At 33.2% G+C, this 12,500-nt stretch overlaps 1 long non-coding RNA gene across 1 annotated transcript in view; it reads left to right on the forward strand.

The window, feature by feature from the left end:
- The first annotated feature begins 953 nt into the window (after positions 1-953).
- The window catches only part of LOC136851390 (uncharacterized), a 77,037-nt gene continuing 65,490 nt past the window's right edge, over positions 954-12,500 (forward strand). Inside the window, exon 1 of the long non-coding RNA XR_010856861.1 lies at positions 954-1,690. This is a non-coding gene — a long non-coding RNA (uncharacterized lncRNA). The remainder of the gene's footprint in view (positions 1,691-12,500) is intronic.

Consider the following 12,500-nt stretch of genomic DNA (forward strand, 5'->3'; position numbering starts at 1 on the left):
CGACGCTGGGCTCATGAGTTAAAGGGTTGGTGGAGGAATGGAGATTGAAGAGAAGACTGAAAAGTGAATATTGTTTTGACGATTACTTGGTCGTTCTGAAAATAACCTGATGTTGTTATTTGTGCTGTATAATGTCATTTTATAATATTCGAAAAGAACAGTGAGTTGAGTTACGATATTCGAAAAATATTAAACAATATTCGAAGTTAGAATACGGCAATGACTCCCTCACGTTTTAATAAAATCTCATAAAAAAAGAAACAAACTTTTGTTATGGAAACTATTACATACTACTGTTGATTTTATTTCCCTAATTAACTCTCCTTCTTATTTTAACTAAACATCTTTTCTCCTTACAGAAGATGGCTCTAAGATGTCAATCGTCCTGTTTTCTACAAACCTTTGGGATAAGGTTGCCGGCTGCATGTCTTCATCTATCGTAGTTGCTACCCGCAGCAGTTGACTAGTCACCAAGTGGACAGTCCACTGCTGCACTGATGCATCAAGGCAAATGGTAATTCTCCAGGAAATGACCTGTACTTCCAACTTAAAGTCTCGTAAAGTAAGTGATGAATTCAAATTCTTTTTCGTCGTGCGATGCGATGGGAGCGGAACTAGAACTGGAACATAGAATTTAGGCCAAAGACCAAGCGCTGGGACCTATGAGGTCATTCAGCATTGAAATGGAAATTGACAGTAAGGTCTGAAAGGTGTAACAGGAGGAAAACCCTTTGCAGTTATACCGTGAAACAGTTTTTAGAGAGGTTTAACGAAAGTCAGATGGAAAACAGAGACTATGAACGGAGGTACAGAAAAAAGGAATGAAAGGGGTTGTAGCTAGGGGCCTAAGGAAGGAATTCTGCAAAGGCCCCTAAGTAATGCCTACAGTGCACCACGTGAGGTACTGTGACGGCACAACCACCCCTACGGAGTTGGTGGGTGTTTAAGTATATGTGAATGCCTGTGGGGGTGATTTCCCCTGCAAGGTGGATCGATGGAAATGGCCTATGAGGTCTGAATGAACAATTAACTATCCAATAGGACATTCAAACAGGTGTTTCACTGGTCCCAGTTCAGAATTGGTAGTTCGCGCGCCAGCTGGGGGTCTCTGACGAAGCCTGTGGGACCATAAATTTCCTTTAACCAGAGAGCTTCCTTAAGTACAGTATAATACATTTAACTTGTGTGCGTATGGATAATTCTGGGCACAGTTCTTTGAGATAAGTCCGCGAAGTGTTAAGAAGGGCAGAGTATTCAGACATGCACCAAAAAGTATTACTGCTTATCAGCCATGTAGTGAGAAGCATCAAGGGAACTGTCCTGAAACGTCCGCATTTTCAGACATGCATCAAAAAGTACTGCTGTCTATCAGACATTTAGTGAGAAGCTTCAAGAGAATTGTCCTGACGCATCAAGAGAAACGTCCGCGAAGTGTTTAAAAAGGAAAGAATATTCAGACATGCACCAAACTATACTGCTGTCTGTCAGACATTTAGTGAGAAGCATCAACGGGAATCCTGGCGCATCAAGGAAAACGGTTACCGGATAGTTTAAAAAAAAAAAAAACGTGAACTTCATTTCGAAAGGAACTGAAAAGAGCTGAGAAATCGAGAACAAGACATTCTCGATATTTCTTCTTATTTCTTCGTGACCAGGAAACGCTACGCCCTGCGGTAACCAACACATTGAGGTAAATGAAACTTTTTAATATAATTTTATTTTGTCGATGATGATCCTTACATTAAACAGTAATTATATGTGTGGTAGACTAGAAAATTTAGTATCTTTTTAATATAATATTATTTTATCGGTGACGATCCTTACATTAAACAGTAATTATATATGTGGTAGACAGGAAAATTTAGTATTTAACGAAAGGAATAGATAGTAATTATTGCACATATCATAATGAGAAGTATACACATGCGTACTGAAAAGAGCTTAATTCTTTTAAACAGTAGTACAGGGGTAATTAGCCAATCCCGTCGCCACCCGCTACCAGCTCGAAATAAAAGTACCAAGGCAGTGGGTCCAGAAATCGAATTTCAGTTAACAACGGTTTTCGGTACTTTAAAGCCTATATTTTCAGATTTTGGTACCAAAAATTAAAAAAAAAAGTATTTAGCTCTTATTTTGACACTTTTAGTACATATGTGAGGCGCGTCGTCTGCTTGGAGCGAGTCGACGTTCCCCAATTCAAATAAATAAAAAAACTCGATAAAACTTAGCATACTCCACCCTATTCTTACGTTTTCTCTGTTCTCTAAGAGTAAACAAATTACAGAAAACGTAAAGTATAACTTAGCGATAATTCCCGATATTAAAAAAAAACTATTTTTCGCTCATCCACTCTCTCTTTCACGCTAAATAAATAAAAAAAATAAATATGTATATACATATATATATGCGTAAATATATATATGCTTATAAAAATGCATAAATACCGTACAGGTATACCTGTATATGCATTTACGATAACAAGGCATTTTGTGATCGTGGTGGCTATGTCTGATCATATTGTAAACGCTTTTTCCCAGAAACAAGTTTTTTTTTGCACTCCAGAGGCTTCACACCCCACAATTTTCATCCAATTTCTTGAATTCAAAAAAGCATTTCATTCACTAAGTCTTTCTGTATAGAAAGAACATATTTTTTGCACCCCCATTCTGAATATTATTATTTTTTTAATATTGAAAAAAAGTTTGATTTTTTGTTAAATTCGTAAAAAAATATTATTCATAATGGAGTACCAAAAATATGTTCTGTCTTATAAAGAAAGTATGTGCGTAAAATGCCTTTTGAATGGAAAAAAAAATTGTGGCGTGTGAAACCTTTGGAATTATAATTGGCTCTTATGGGGCGAAACAACCCCCTTAATTCTTTTTAATAGTAATACGGGGGCAATTAGTCAATCCCCCCTCCCCCCCTCCCCGACACACCACAAATAAAACCATATACCTCCTTAAGAATGTTCAGTCAGTTACATTCTTTCAGTGCTGCGAAAATTATGCTTATATATATTAGGTGAAAAAGTTAAGTATATCTTAGTTTAACCAGACCACTGAGCTGGTTAACAGCTCTCCTAGGGCTGGGCCGAAGGATTAGATTTATTTTACGTGGCTAAAACCAACTGGTTACCTAGCAACGGGACCTACTACAGCTTATTGTGGAATCCGAACCACATTATGACGAGAAATTAATTTCCATCACCAGAAATAAATTTCTCTAATTCTTCATTGGCAGCTCGGAGAGTCGAACGCTGAGCCAACAGCGTGCTAGCCGAAAGTTCTACCCACCCATCGCATGAAGAACTATATTAGGTGAAAATTACGAATGAACAGGCCGCGGATATACAGTTTGTGTTGATTGGCTTTTAACTGCTGGCGATGTGGAATCCCATTGTATTTCACATTCTATTTCCCATCGTTTTCAATTCAGCAATTTTAGAGGGACATTTAAATATCCTGAGATATCTATATACACTTCATTCCCTCACGGTAGAAGGACGCATGCTGAAACATTAAAAGCAAATTAGTTTAATCTGTTTGATCATAAGACTTTATAAAAAAAAAAAATACCAGGCAAAGTAATATAAATAAAAAAAGTAAAAAAAATAGTACACAAGTACACACATTCTTTGGAAGCTTGAGGTTCAAGAAAATGACCCCTGTGGGCTTGTTCCATATGGCTAGGGCTCATCCTCTGAATAATAATAATAATTAATAATAATAATAATAATAATAATAATAATAATAATAATAATAATAATAATAATAATAATAATAATAATAATTTCAAGTCGATGGCCCTTGTGGGCCTGTTCCAAATGAACAAGGTTCATCTTCTGAATAATAATAATAATGATAATAATAATAATAATAATAATAATAATAATAATAATAATAATAATAATAATAATAATAATAATAATAATAATAATTACAAGTCGATGGCCCCTGTGGGCTTGTTCCACATGAATATGCTTCATCTTCTGACAATAATTATAACAAGAATAAAATGCACATTTGACAGGCCATTTTTTTAACGTTTACCGAATTACCCAAATAAATCCCCGATACATTTGCGAAGAAATTTATTCCGATTTATGACCACAGGGAAAATAAACGCGCAATCGAGGAGCATATATTTCCGCTTTAAAAGGTCGTTGCAGTTCAATTACTGCGAAAGCAATCAACGGGAATATCTTTACCCACATTCAATTCCGAGTGACGTAACGGCCCGGAAGTCTCCATTTCCGGATATTGCTTTGTCACAGCAAGGTAATTCTAATCCGATTGGGTCCGGTGATTGCCCGCGTACGGTTTTAGGGGGGGTGGGCGATTCTGATTATTTCGGATTTGCGATTTTTATCTGTTTATTTATTCATTTGTGGCTTGAATTCTCCCTTTTCTAATGACTTGATGTCTTGATATTTCGGATTTACGATTTTCGTCTGTTTGTTATTTATCGAAATTCGTTAATTAATTTTTTTTTTTTTATTTCTAAAGACATCTCTTCTCTCTCTGTGTTTCCTGTTACATTCCGTTTACCGCTTTCAAATGGGCACTGCGTTATTCCTTGGAAGCTTCAGTTTCAAGTCAGTGGCCCCTGTGGGTTCATCTTCTGAGTGATAAAAAAGATACTCTTAGTAGCACGAGTCTTAAAATGGAGAAAGAAATCCACAGTTATGTGTATGTACAAACATTTAAAGATAAAACTGTACAGATGGCTTTCGGGAATTCGTTCGGTTCCCCTTTTCAATCGAGATTGAAAAGGAACCGAAAAATTCTGAAATCTATCTGTACAGTTTACTGCTTTAAATATTTGTACATACACATAACTAATAATAATAATAATAATAATAATAATAATAATAATAATAATAATAATAATAATAATTGGAATTTACTTTTCAAAGGATCAGAGAAGAGCGTTTTTATGAATAGGGTTCATCTTCTGAGAAATAATAATAATAATAATAATAATAATAATAATAATAATAATAATAATAATAATAATAATAATAATAATAATAATAATAATAACAGAGAAGCTAAGAGTTCTTTTAGGAATATTACATTACATAGAACCGGGTGTTGTTACCAATTGATTCCATATGTCTCGGTGAGACTTGTTCCCACCTATTGTCATTTTCAGAGAGAATTGTTCCTACCTGTTGTCATTTTCAGAGAGAATTGTTCCTACCTATTGTCATTTTCAGAGAGAATTGTTCCTACCTATTGTCATTTTCCGAGAGAATTGCTCCTACCTATTGTCATTTTCAGAGAGAATTGCTCCTACCTACTGTCATTTTCAGAGAGAATTGTTCCTACCTATTGTCATTTTTCAGAGAGAATTGTTCCTACCTATTGTCATTTTCAGAGAGAATTGCTCCTACGTATTGTCATTTTCAGAGAGAATGGTTCCTACCTATTGTCATTTTCAGAGAGAATTGCTCCTACCTATTGTCATTTTCAGAGAGAATGGTTCCTACCTATTGTCATTTTCAGAGAGAATTGCTCCTACCTATTGTCATTTTCAGAACAGAAATCTGTGAATTGCTGAGATATCTCGACCTCTACTTAAGTTTTCTTTGCTCAGATAAGCCAGACTTCGTTGTTCTGTAACAACCATGATAAAATGAGTTATCAGAAACATGTAGTCAGTTTCAGAAAGTCCACATTTCTTCCGTTACAGGAATTACTTCTGAATTTTTCTTAGGATAGAAGTATCGGAAACTGGAGAGTGCAAAATTCTCCATATTTCTGAATCATTCATTTTTGCTTCACTTGAGCGTCTTTGTTTTATTCCCTTCTCATCTCTTTGTCCACCATCTGTTTCGCAGCTCGAATAAGAGACTATTCCAAATGGTGAATTGGTTGAAACAAAATTTCAAAAAGAAGAAAAGTCAAACCTTTTACTTTTTTTTTTTTTGTGGAAGCTGTTGTAGGCTTCCACTGCGCCTTTTGTCACGTGAAGTGTAAAGGATATTTTTTGTCGGCGACGCATCCTGTGAAATAACAGAAAGAGAGTGGAGGAAAAGAGTAGAGGAAGAGAGGTGAGGGAAGAAAAGGGGGCGGGGGGGTTGCAGAAGAAAACCTTGGAGAGAGAGAGAGAGAGAGAGAGAGAGAGATGTGAAAAAGGAAAAATGGTTGCAGAAACGGTTTGGAAAGAAAGCCTTAGGCGGGAAAAGGGGGAGAGAGAGTTCGAGCCATCTGAAGGAGAAAAGATTTGTCATAGAAAAGACTGAGTCCTTTCTGTTTTGAATGTCACGTCGAATGTGATGTTTCAGATATTTTTGTACGTAAAGAATTTAATTTTTTTTTTTTAGGATGTTTAAAATTTCGCATACACAAATACCTACGCCAGTGGAAAGCGACAACCTTTCGTAACAGATGTCAGGAGAAAATCGTTTTGCCTACAGTGGTCACCAAAACAATAAGATAAAGCACGTTATTGTAAAGACTGTAAAGACAGATATATGAGAATTGCTTTGCCTATACATTGGTCGCCAAAACAAGACATAATAAAGCATATTTTTATAAAGACGAATATCATAAGAAAACTGTTTTGCCTAAAGTGGTTACCAAAGCAAGGCATAATAAAGCATATTATTATAAAGACGAATATCATAAGAAAAATGTTTTGCCTAGTGGTCATATTATTATAAAGACCAAAAAATTGTTTTGTCTAAGGCGTAATAAAGCATATTATAAAGACAAATATCACGAATATTGGTCGCAAAACTGTTTTGCCTAGAAAATTGTTTTATGGCATTGGTCGTAAAGAAAAAGAGAAAATTGTTTTGCAACTGGCAAGACATAATAAAGCATATTATTATAGGAGTACATTATTATAAAGATATCATAAGAAAACTGAGGTCAAAATTGTGCTTATTATTATAAAGACAAATATCATGAGAAAATTGTTTTGCCTACAGTGATCACCAATATAAGGTGCAATAAAGCATATTATTGTAAAGACAGGTGCTAAAGATTTATAAAGCCGTGAAAAAAGTAGAATGACGTCACTGCTATCGTATTCCACCAGACACGCCTTTATTGTGGGAATGTGGGAATGGTGTGGCATCGCTGTTATTCCAGTCTGTCGGGAATGGTTCCCGCTGGAAAAAAAAAATTCCAACAGGACCTGAACTTTATCCCGGATAAAGCTGTACAATGCCGTTTTCACGCAGAGGGAAAAATATATATTTTTATTTTCCTCTTTTATGTTTGTGCGAAATACAGGGGGTGGGGGAGAACGGAAGAGGAAAGAAAGGAGGGTGCCATAAGAATGGAAAGGCAGAGGGGAAATAACAGTGGGAAAAATGGAGAATTTTGTTTTTGTAAATGAAGGATTAGATTTTTCAGTCTGAAGTGATGTGTAAGTAATTATTGTGTAAGGAAGGACTTCGTTATGCATAGATGTTTTCATTCTATTTATTTATATATATATATATATATATATATATATATATATATATATATATATATATATATATCTATACATACATATACATATATATATATATATATATATATATATATATATACATATATATATTATATAAAGTATATATGTATAAAGTATATAATAGAGGTATACATGTATATTTATTTATTTATTTATTTATTTATATATATGTGCATTGTAGATACATATATGTTATATATATATATATATATATATATATATATATATATATATATATATATTTATACACATATATATGTATATTATATATACATATGTATATTATCCTTATGATAATAAAATAGCAGGTTCTTACATTGACGAAAGCCTGTCTCTCTCTCTCTCTCTCTCTCTCTCTCTCTCTCTCTCTCTCTCTCTCTCTCTCTCTCTCTCTCTCTCCTTGTGATAATCAAAAGAGCAAGTTCTTGCGTTGGCCAGAACCACTCACTCTGTCTGTCTGTCTGTCTGTCTCTCTCTCTCTCTCTAATCAAAAGAGTGAGTTCTTGCGTTGGCCAAAGCCTCTCTCTCTCTCTCTCTCTCTCTTACAAAAAAGAAATGTATACCAGAGCGATAACTTACAGAAAGAGAAATGAATAAGACAGACCACATTCACTTTTGCCTTTAAATTTCCATCACTTCAAAGTCTAAAAATGTCTCCTTATTTTGACCGGTTGAAGCAAAAATATTTACGAAGATTAGAAAAGAAAAAGCTCAAAATCATCAAAAGGGTGTAAGTTCTTTTCTCTGCAACTTTTTATTTTTTTATTCAGTGCGAAGATTAAAGTGAAGCTGCACAAGTATTGAGTATTTTCCCCCAGTTATTGACCTAGCTTTGTCTTCGTTTCCAAAATGCTCTGAAAAAAATGCTGCAGATTTTCTTGCAATCAGTATGGGATTTAAGGATAGACATTTCACAGGTTATAAATATGGTTGCGTATAACGAATGTGTTACATGGCTAATTATATATATTATATATAATTTAAATATGTTATATATATATATATATTATATATATATATATATATACAGTATATATAATATATACATATGTATATATATATTTATACATATATATATATTTATATATATATATATATATATATATATATATATATATATATATATACTATATATATATATATATATATATTATATATGTTCGTCAGGTACTTCCTGTAATATATATATTTGTGACTTCTAATACTCTGTATCAGCCCCTTCGTCAATGGCTTGAAAATAAAGTCAAACTGGTCAGACCTACACCGTCTCTTATTTTTCACCCGTAATGCGTGATAAATGAATCACGTACAAAGTTGATTATAATCATTACATATACATATGCATACATACATACATACATACATACATACATACATTTTACATACATACATATATATATATGTATATATGTACATATATGTATATATATACATATATATATGTATATATATCATATGTACAGTATATATATAAAAGGATTAGTTTGTCAAAGTTATTAATGTCGTAAGCTATCGAGTGGTTCACGTTCTAATCTTAATTTCTATTGTAATTATTTGATGATGATGAATTGCAGTCAAATATAATGAGCATATAATGCAAAGAGGGTGATGAGGCTTTGTTATTTACATCGAAAACATCATCGTTTCACTCAACAGCCTTCATTACTTCTCCTCGCGACAAAACAAAGTCATTCGGCTTCGCAAGGTTCGTGTCCCATTTAGTAAGTGAAATCATTAACGCATTACCGAATAACGTAATGCGAGTTTCTTTCATGTTATTCTGATACTATGAAAAAAAAAAGGCTCCAAAAACAATGTATTTCTGATATTTGCCACGAGAGCTCTGACGCTATTGTTTTCTGACTTGCTGAAAGGCTGGTGTGTGCTATCTTTTTTCTTTCTTTCTTTTTTCTTGATAGTAGAAAGCGGGTGCGTTTGATATGATAATGAGGGACGTAATTAGATTCGCGCCTATGTAATAACAACTGAGGTTTTCTGGCGAAAATATTTCGATAATATTTGTGTGAGCTTGTGAATATGAATTTCATGAGGGCGTATTTTTTTATTTTTTTATTTAGGGTATTTTCTCTGTAATTCAGGGTAAAATTGATGGAATAAATTCGTGGCTCAGGCAATTATGCCGATTGTACGTTTCTGTTACTTGAATTTCTTCCGATACTTAAATTTCTTCCGATACTTAAATTTCTTCCGATACTTAAATTTTTTTCCTTGCTTGAATTTCTTCGGTTACTTAAATTTCTTCTGTTGTTTACACTTCTCCCGTTACTTGAATTTCATTCGTTACTTAGATTTCTTCCGCTACTTAAATTTCTTCTGTTATTTAAAGATCTTGCGTTAATTACATTTCTTCCGTTACTTAAATTTCTTTCGTTACTTAGATTTCTTCCGTTATTTAGATTTCTTCCGTTACTTAGATTTCTTCCGCTAATCAAATTTCTTCCGTTAATTAGATTTATTCTGTTACTTAAATTTCTTCCGTTACTTAAACTTCTTCCGTTACTTACATTTCTTCCGTTACTTAAACTTCTTCCATAACTTTCATTTCTTCCTTTACTTAAATTTCTTCCGTTACTTAAACTTCTTCCGTTCCTTAAACTTCTTGTGTTACATACATTTCTTCCGTTACTTAGATTTCTTCCGTTGCTTAAATTTCTTCTGTTATTTAAATTCCTTGCGTTAATTAGATTTCTTCCGTTACTTAAATTTATTCCGTTACTTAGATTTTTTCCGTTACTTAGATTTCTTCCGCCAATCAAATTTCTTCCGTTAATTAGATTTCTTCTGTTACTTAGAGTTCTTCCGCTAATCAAATTTCTTCCGTTAATTAGATTTCTTCTGTTACTTAAATTTCTTCCGTCACTTAAACTTCTTCCGTTACTTACATTTCTTCCGTTACTTACACTTCTTTCGTTACTTTCATTTCTTCCGTTGCTTAAATTTCTTCCGTTACTTACATTTCTTCCGTTACTTACATTTCTATGTATACTTACATTTCTTTGAATTGCTTTATATCTTCAACGGATTCCAGGCCTTTGATTTTCTCTCTCTCTCTCTCTCTCTCTCTCTCTCTCTCTCTCTCTCTCTCTTTCTCTGCTTCTTCCATCTTACACTTTTTTCCTGAATTATTTTTTTTATTGGTGAAAAATAATCGATTTCCAATTTCATCTCATATTTTTTCTTCGAATACTTTTTCATTGGTGAAAATAATCTATTTCCAATTCCATATTACATTTTTCCATCAGTTCTTGTTTCCATTGGTGAAAAATAATCGATTTCCAAAGCCATCTTACATTTTTCCCCTAATTATTTTTTCATTGGTAAAAATAATCGATTTCCAATTCCATCTCACAAATTTTCCTTGAATTATTTTATCTTATTTTAGAAAAATAATAGATTTTTAATTCCGTTTCACATACTTTCTCCAATTATTTTTTTTTCAGTAAAAAATAGTAGATTTTCAATTCCAATTCACATTTTTTTCCACCGAATTATTTTTTTCATCGCTGCAAAATAATCCATTTCCAGTTCCATCTCACATATATTTTCCTTGAATTATCTTTCCTTATTTTAGAAAAATAATAGATTTCTAATTCCATTTCGCATACTTCCTCCAATGATTTTTTTCGGTAAAAAATAATAGATTTCCAATTCCAACTCACATTTTTTTCCACCGAATTATTTTTTTCATCGCTGCAAAATAATCGATTTCCAATTCCATCTCATAGATTTTCCTTGAATTATTTTTTCGTATTTTAGAAAAATAGTAGATTTCTAATCCCATTTCACATCCTTCCTCCAATTATTTTTTTCGGTAAAAAATAATAGATTTCCAATTCCAACTCACATTTTTTTCCACCGAATTATTGTTTTCATCGCTGTAAAATAATCGATTTCCAAAAGCCCGCTTCACAGCACAGCAAAACCGAAATCCGGGAATGAAGTAAACAACATTCACAATTTGTTTTTAGCTGACTCCTCATTCATCAATAATGACATCAAAAGCTTCATAATAGGTTTAGTTCATGCGGAAGTCCGTTTCATAATTAGTCTCGCTCACAAAAAATAAAAGTGAGAGAGAGAGAGAGAGAGAGAGAGAGAGAGAGAGAGAGAGAGAGAGAGAGAGAGAGAGAGAGAAATTACCATCCAGTCAATACCACTGTTGACCTACAGAGGTCATGGAGAGGGCCGGTTTTACGTAGACGATTCCTGATGCAATATTATGTAATATATATATATATATTTATATATATATATATATATATATATATATATATATATATATATATATATTATATAAACTGGCCTAGAACTGGATGATATTTATCAAACTGATCAAGACTTTAGGGAATGCTAATTTGTGCTACCCTTTCGGTTGTAGAGTTCCCAACATTATCTCCGAGCAGGTTTTTTTTTTTTTTTTGGTAGTTTTCAGCCACTGCCCCTCTTCAAGGTCACACAACCCCTTATCCTAATGCCTGTTGAGCTAGGCTCAGAGATGACTTATAAGGGTAGGAAAACTGAAAGTGCAAGAGAGAAAGAAATACGACTAGAGAATTGACAAACGAAATGGAAAAATAAAAAGATGAGTTTCATTCTATACTATTTTCTATTTAACCCAGAGGAGGATTGAAATAAATTTTGCCGATTTTGCTGTCGTGAGGAAAAAAAATTATGAACTGGCTGAACAAGGAATGGGGATAAATCTATAGTTTTTTTTTTTTTTTTAGCTTATTTCATTTTTTTGGGTCTGACATTAAATACCCGCAGTCGATGTCATGTAAGCTAATCGTGATTGGCTGAGAGATCATATTGCCAACCACTCATTGGTTAGAGTAATGTCGGAAGCGGGTATTATACGTCAACTTACAAAAAAAAAAAAATCCTATAGTGAATATTCTAAAAGCAGGACACAATGCAAAATTAGCTGAGCCGAACCGGAAAATAAAAATGGCGACACTGATTCAGGATTTCAGTAATGTATCACCAAACTTTCATCTGTAACTTCA

The sequence above is a fragment of the Macrobrachium rosenbergii genome, chromosome 23, assembly GCF_040412425.1.
Source record: "Macrobrachium rosenbergii isolate ZJJX-2024 chromosome 23, ASM4041242v1, whole genome shotgun sequence".
NCBI classification, from domain to species: domain Eukaryota; kingdom Metazoa; phylum Arthropoda; class Malacostraca; order Decapoda; family Palaemonidae; genus Macrobrachium; species Macrobrachium rosenbergii.